The 8305-nt window shown below is 40.8% G+C and overlaps 1 pseudogene across 1 annotated transcript; it reads right to left on the reverse strand.

Moving 5' to 3' along the window:
- Positions 1–4253: 4253 nt before the first annotated feature.
- Positions 4254–7621, reverse strand: LOC148525458 (chemerin-like receptor 1; annotated as a pseudogene). The gene is made up of 2 exons (XR_015878276.1): positions 7396–7621; positions 4254–5283 (listed from the first exon to the last, which is right to left on the reverse strand). The product of XR_015878276.1 is annotated as a chemerin-like receptor 1 (transcript).
- Between the last annotated feature and the right edge of the window lie 684 nt (positions 7622–8305).

Here is an 8305-nt window from a genome sequence, read left to right on the forward strand (position 1 = left end):
ATTCAATGGGCCTGATTCTGAGTCTCATGCTATGTAACTACACATGTGCCCTGATTGTGTTTGTACAGAGTGACAGCAGCAATTTGAGATACATGCACGGAGAAGTGTAATAAAATATATTAGGCATTCCTGGCTGATGACTGGAAGGTGGATTTGCAGATGCACGAAGATGGTCCATCTTATAAAAGTCATATAATAGTGTTATTATAGGTAGGGGTCCATCTACAACATGAATGCACAGTGAAAGCAGTGAAGCATGCCACTGGTTCAAGGTCTTCTACAGCAAAGGAGATGGGACAGACCTAGTGCAACAGAAGAGAAAGACCTTTCCGGCCACCATGAATGGGGGATGTATAGGGGCAGATCGAAGGAGCAGATGGAGGTGGCAGATGGGACAGAGTGGAGCCAGGGGAAGTTTTGGATGGAGAGAAGTGAGGGGGAAGGAGAAACATGCAGCAATCAGAGCGGGGGAGGAGCTGCAGAAATCAGGGGAGGGGCTGGTCAAATCTGGGGGCAGTGCAGAGTGGTGGCAGACTGAGGTGACATGGCATATCCAGGCTCCCTTTACTAGTGTTAAAATAAAACAATAGTGCCCCTGTCTTCTGTTTATTTATAAATACTGCCCCTGTATAATTTGTAATTAATAATAGAGAATCCATATTATTGTATCCTCAAATTAGCAAACAAATATTTCTAATAACCTGTAACAGTTCCCCCTTAATTAATTTATTTCATTTTTGTTTTTGAACAGTCACTGCTTAAACATTTTCTGTAGTTTTGTGGTTTATGTAAATACTTACCAACAATCTTATTTTTTTGTTATGCTATAAATGTATTAATGTCAGGTAAGCAAATCCATTAATGTTGGGTAAGCACACCTATTTAATAGACAGTCAACTAATCAGGAATGGACTCTCATCTTTGATAGATAAAAATACTATGGGCAGGATTCAATTAGTCCCGTTAACAGGTGCTAATTGAACGTATTTAACTAGCCTCACATATCGAAGATTTATTTTCTCTGTTAAAATCTCTGTTAACTGTGCAGTTATCTGGGGATAACTGCCAGGTAACGCACAGGTCCATGAACTTTTCACAGATTATGTCCATTTCCGCCCAATAACCCGTGTTATTGCATGTGTTTACTGTGTGTTAACAAAGTTTTTGTGTAAATGTGGGAGGCTAATTGAATAGCCCCTGGTGTCAAAGCCCAAGCTATCCCCCATTATTACCCATGGTAATTTACAGAAGGTAATTGAAATCCCCCCTATGTTTGAAATTTCCCTGGAACAACATACTGTATTTAGCAATTCTAACAACCATATGGTGTTTTAAAACAATGTACACAATAATGTTTTTTTCTTTCTTTTTGTACTTTATGATTTTTTTTATAATAGAGTGGATTTAATGAAGATCTGTTTTCATCAAGTACGTACAGTTTGGTGCAATATTATTATTATTATTATTATTATTATTATTATTATTATTATTATTATTATTATTAATAATAGTTTTTATTTGTAAGGCACTATACATATACAAAGATACAAAACCGAAAAAACTGAGTAGCATGATAAAAAAATATACATTCTGTAGTAACATATGGGCTGGACTAACAACAGAAATCTTCGGGCCCAGTATACCTGTGTTTTTGGCTCATCCCCTTTGTCACTATAGCCTCATACAGTGTGTGTCTCTCCAGCCCCATTTAGGTGTCTTCACCACCATCCACCCATGTATCTCCCACTGTTTATGCATTTACTTCTCTGTCTTTCCAGCCTCATCTCCCTCTCTGTCTCTAAATCTTTCCCTCTCCTCCTCTCTGTCTGTCCAGCCTCATCCCCTTCCCTGTCTCTCCATCTATCCATTTACTTATCTATCGCTCCATCTCCAGCCTCATCCTCATCCCGTCTCTTCATCTCCTGCCTCATCCTCATCCCGTCTCTTCATTTGCTGCCTCATCCCCATTCCCATCTCTCCATCTCTGAATTCATCCCCTCTCTGTCTCTGCATTTCCAGCCTCATCTCCAGCCTCATCCCCCTCATTGTCTTTCCATCTCCAGCCTCATCTCCCTATGTCTATCTGATTACAGCACCTCCATCTCTCATGTCTTTAAGGCTCCAGCCACACACCTCCCAACACATTGTACCACAAAAAAACTGTATTGGGCTGAATCCACCCTGCAGACTTCACAGCAATGGCCCAAGCAAAACAGGTGGCAGTAGTCAAAAAGACTGAACTCTGCTGTATAAAGGGACACCTCATTAATGAAGGGGTAAAACATTGTTTCCTCAGTTTGCCCATAACCTGTATGTAACCCTGAAAAAGAATGGACAGATTATGTATCTGCCTATTTAGACAGGTATTTACAAAGCAGTGTTGCTAGGACTGGATATACACACTTATATGCCTGGCATAAGCCTGACACAATTTATACCATTTCTGATCTGGCGCATCTTGAAATACATCCGACTCAATCTATGTACAGTAATTATACTTTTTTCCATAGTCTTTTTCTGTGTACATTCTGAATACAAAGTTAATTTCTCATTGAGACCCATAATATGCAGAGCATTATATTCTCACATTCATATGGATAGAGGATACAATAAACACCATTCACATTGTTTTGAAATACAGTAAACCAGTGGTTCTCAAACTCGGTCCTCAGGACCCAGTGGCAAATGCAGGATTTTGAAAGGGGTGTTTCCAATACTTGCTTACAAAACCAATGGCAAAAAATCTAAACATATACAGGCAGCACTCCTCCTCCTCCTCCTCCTCATCAATTCCAAGCTTGTTAATCCATTACTGTGCAACCTTTCAGATGCCTTGACAAAATATGTAATAAATGCATCTGAAACGTGGCACAGAAATGGATTAATAAGCCTGGAATATTGAGTACCTGAGGAGAGCGCTGCCTGTATCTGATTGTATGAGACTGAGCTATGCTTAGAGCTTATTATATACACTCAGGATATGCCCAACACGGGCCTAGTTTCCAACAACCCCGGTGGTCAAGGGAGGATTAAATAAGTGAAAGTGTGGCGAAGCCGCCTACCATGGTGCTGGGAGAGGCTGCAGTGGGGAGATTCATTTAGGTGCTTTCCTTTCCACCACTGCAGCACTCTCTGGTCCTCAGCTTTTTGATCCTCAGCTTCTTGGTGTAGGTCCGTCCTGGCCAGCAGTGCTTCCTATTCTTGGCCAGCTCTTCCTTCTTCTTTTCTTCTGGAAGTCTTCTTTCCTCCCTCTCTGCTAATCTCCCTTTGCAACAGCATACCTTTCCTCACTGCATCACACACCTCTCCTCATGCTCACACCTCCCCTTACCACATCACTCGCCTCTTCTCACACCTCCCCTCACCTCAGCACTCACCTCTCCTCCCACCTCCCCTCCCCACAGCACTCACCTCTCCTCCCACCTCCCCTCCCCTCACAGCAGCACACCCCTCCTCACATGACCACTCATCTCTCCTCACTTCACTGCAGCACTCACTTCTCCCCTCACCACTCACCTCACGCCACCCATCCTCTCAGCAATTGCCACAGCACTCTGTTCCCCTTATCTATACACACAGCCCCTCAACATTTGTACACAGCCCCTCACCATCTGCCTACATAGTGCACACAGCCCCTCACTATCTGATCTGCATACACACAGCACCTTACATCTGCTCTGTGTGTATGCAGATCAGATAGTGAGGGCTGTGTTTGCTGTGTATGCAGATGATGAAAAGGCTGTGTGTACAGTGTATATGCAGAGCAGATGTAAGGTGCTGTGTGTATGCAGATCAGATAGTGAGGGGCTGTGTGCACTATGTAGGCACTTTAGAAGAATGTGCCAGCTGCACGGACCGTTAGCCAATTAGAAGCGGCCACGTGGCTGCTCCTGATTGGTTGCCGGTCCACAAGCCATGATTGGCTCGCACGACTGGCGTTAGTGGACAAATTTGCCACTGGGTCCCTTATTAAGCTGCGTGGCGATGGATCGGCGGGCAGGGTGGGTTTCTAGGTACTTGGAAACCTCCCCTGTTTGTGCGCCTGGGACCCTACACAGGTCACATTTTCTAGGTTACCCAGCAGCTGCACAGGTGTAGTCATTACTCACTGACACATTTTAATTGATCCACAAGTGAAGCTAATTATTTCACTTGTGATTCTGTGAGGAGACCTCGAAAACATGCACTGTTTGGGGTCCTGAGGACCGAGTTTGAGTACATGTGCAGTAAACACTTGTACCGTTTCCTTGTGGTTAATAAGGATTTTTGAAACGTATAGATTCTATGGATAAAACTTTTTTAAAATCTGGACAAATGAAGGCATACAGAGGCGAGGTTGACCCAACTACTGACAGAGGATAGACTCATTGCAATTGGTAGACCAGTGTAATTAACTCCATTTAGATGGCTCCCTCCAGTTTTGGATGAAGACAATTTCAGAAGGGAGAATAAATGGTAGGGAAACCAGCAAATGGCAAACAAAATCTGAATAGAAAAAAATAATTTTAAGCTTGTGGAATACTTTGAGGATTGTTTCTTTTGATAAATCAAGGCAGTAACCACAAGACAGGACAATATTATCAAGAAAGACATGACAAAACCTACAAAGAATGCAATTATTTCTAGCGCCCAATATTGAGATTTACCCATGTCACTAAGTCCACTTAATTCATTATAATCAAAGCTATAGAGGCATTTGGTTTGGCCATGACAGTCATATGTATTTTTAAAGATGAAATTACAATATGCTGACACAGACAGCAAGGATCCAAATGACACGGATTCTACAGAAGCCAAGTGGGGTTTCCTGTGGATAGTATAACGAAAGGGAAACATAATAACAATGCAATAGTCTATACTGAATAAAGTGAGAATGAAGGCACTAAGAAACATATTAAGATATAAAATAAAACTGTTTAACCTACACATGAAAGAACCAAATGGCCAATGAGTTAGAGGCAAAGTAGACAATGTTCAGCAGCAGGAATAATGAGTAGATGAAGCCTGAAATGAAGAGATGTAGGTACAACATGGAATGGAAGGTCTTCTCCATCCTGAAGACTTTGGTCCAGATGACAAACCCATTTGCTTTTGTTCCCAGTAAGAAAGTTAATGAATAAATTACAGCTGATATAACATCAGTGAAATGACCAATGTGGTTATCTTCCTTTGCAGTTTGGTAACAAAGTTTTCTCGAGATATTGTTGACATTAAAACTGATGCTTGAGTCAAACGTGGAAATATTCTCCATTTTCTTGGCAGGAAGCAGGGAATTGTTAATCACTACAACAATAGAAAATGATATTTTAAATGTGGATAAAAGAGAGGACATCTAATAATTAAAATTGGCATCACTTGGTCCCATGGATCCACATTAGAAAATTCCAAAAGCACATAGCTGACTAAGAGGGAATTGAATTAGTCATGGGCTAATTGAAGCAGAAGGGATATTCAACTAAAGTCAAAGGCAGCCTGTAGGCTGTAGTTAATGATGATTTTTTTTCCGAGCTAGAGCTGTCACAAAAATAAATCCTATTTAAGTAGCCTGCAGTCATGTTAATCCATAGGTCCGGGAACTTATCCTAGATTATGTTGGTTAACGCACATTAATTTATAGGGAAAGTAAAAGGGGCTTTAATTGAATAGATCTGGGCATTAAAGCCAGAAGCTACTACCTTTTTTCACCTGCGGTAACGGACCACTGCTAATTGTATTCCCTTGAAAGTATTTAATTTAAAAACTGCTCCAATCCATCTTTCACCATTTTATTCTTCTGTTATTTTCAAACCACTGTCAATGTGTGGCATTTAGAAGTGGCCAAACCACCGGCGGTGTCACCTGGACACAAAACTGCCACAAAGTTATGTAGCCAATGAAAAGATGAGAAGGCACAATACAATCATTAGGTGGACAATCATTATGTATTGAAAAGTGGAAAATACCTTAATATTATCTTATGGGGAAATATTTAATAATTGTGATATCAACTGAATGCTTATATTATTAGACCAATATTGTTTATTAATTATAATAAGTTGCAATATTAAATGTTTGTTAATAGGAGCCAATTTAAATGTATTTAAGAGAGGGAACAATATTATTTTTTTTGTAAATATAAATGGTTCTTTAAAATATTGATTGTTTCCCCATTAGTATAGGCCAGTTTGGTTTATTAGCTGCTGTTTTCTACACCCAAGTAGTTTATGACTGCCATGGCTTACTGGTTATACTGGGACTAGCCCAGCCTTGTGTCTTAAGTATGTGAACACACCTACACTCCCATAAGACAAGGGAGACTTCCACATTTTCAGGTAGTCCCACAGATCCCAGAAAGTGTTTGTGGCCTCCCCCATCCTTCCCACTTTCTAGTTTTGAATTGCAGGTCAGTGGGGAGATGATGGGGCCATTATGAAATAATTAAAAAATAATTGCATAATTTCTTTACAGACTTGTGATTTGCAGCATTATTCTGAACCAGTGCCACGGCTCAATGATACAAAGCATCCAGCTCAGCCCCTCAATGACCAGCAACAACTCCTCCCCATGCTCCTCCTGGGGATTAATTATGAAAAAAATAGACATGTATGGAACACACCAGGGGCGTCTTAAGAGAGGAGGAGGCCCGTGTGCACTCCCCGTGTGGGCCACCCTCCTCTCTCCCGGTGGCAGGCAGCCAACTGATGCAGCTGACCAGCCACCGGAGCATTAGTAGACTCTGGGCACTAGAGTGTGCCTGGAGTGTACTGCGCATGCGCAGAACACTGGAAAAATGTCCGTCTCTGCCATTTTCCGGTGTTTTAAGCGGCGCTGACACCCCACGTGGGACTACGGACAGATGAGCTAAAAATAATATGGGTGCAGGGTGTGCAGTGCCGGGCCCCGCACACACTGCACCCATTATAGATACACCACTGGAACACGCCTTCACTTTTCTAGACCTACAATTGCCTTTAATTCTCTATTTCACCTTTTAAGAAGTTACAAGAATAAGGGGCAGCTGGATTTTATACGGACATATAAAAAAAATCCTTGGTGAGTATACGCAGTACGGAAATGCAGATTTTATGCAAAAAAGAATTGCTTCCAACTCAACATAAGTCCCAATATGTCTTTAAAAAGAAAAAAATGTGAAGATGTTGTTACTATTTTATAATTTTCCCCAATAAATAACATATTTGATCATTATCTGTGTAAGCAGCCTATGAATCCTGCTTGTAGCTGTGTGACTCTATTTAATGTCTATCTGCAGTTCATGTAATTAGAGCATTTTTTTTCTCAAGTAATAATTCATGAAACAGTTTTATTAAATATATACTTAAGACCAAGGTCTACAAAAATTGCTTAAACAAAATAATAAGCTCCACAATATACTGTAAAGAAACCATGAAATCTTACCTCACACTCCAGGACATTGCTGGATGACAGGACAGTGTAAGAAGGAGACACACAGGGTTTTGACACTGGCTCCTGTTATTTCGCTGTGGTATGGGTGCATAATCCACTCAGTTTTACAAAGCGGAAATGAATCAATTCCATAAATGTACATAATTCACTGTACTAAGCTATCATATCTGTAGATCTACCTTGTATAATAATAAGTGTCTTCTGGTATGGCAATTCAGCTGAGCTTACACTTTTTCTCTTGATCAGTTTCATTGTGTAACAGGATGTATTACTTCCTCCTAATCACTAAACTCTCCAAATATGTAGGAATGTTGGGTCCTAAAGGCTGCTGTAGTATGTACAAATTCCATATGTGTGAAGCAACAGCCGGCTGGCCTCCGAGGTAAAAAGCAATGTTGAATTTATATACTGTAGATGATCTATGTGTATCTAAGGGTCACTTACAATTTTGAAAAAAGAATCAACACATTTAATTATACCTGATAAAAAAATACAAATGTCCAGAGATAATGACTAAGCATTATCTATTCAAGGGCCTGATTCTATAAGGATTGCAATTGAGATTAATCATGCAATCGTTTGGACGCCATTGCAAAGGCATGCATAAATTATCCACTGAGATGGCATACGCAGCGTGAGCAGTGATAGTATGCGATGGGCTTAGTCATTTCTGAGTAAGGTCTCACTTTGTACAAGTGTGCAAGATGGAACAATGTTATTCGATGTTGCTAGATGTTACCGATGCTTTCGCAGTCTTGCTAAGGATTATGGATGTGAGTAAGGAGAAGTGGACGTCCTTATGTATTGCAAAGATTGCATTGCGATCACAGTGATTAGAATTCCTTCGCAGTGAGATTGCAATCAGCCCTGAATCAGGACCTAAGGGGGTCATTCAGACCCA

The sequence above is a fragment of the Taudactylus pleione genome, unplaced genomic scaffold, assembly GCF_031769625.1.
Source record: "Taudactylus pleione unplaced genomic scaffold, aTauple2 ptg000108l, whole genome shotgun sequence".
NCBI lineage: Eukaryota > Metazoa > Chordata > Amphibia > Anura > Myobatrachidae > Taudactylus > Taudactylus pleione.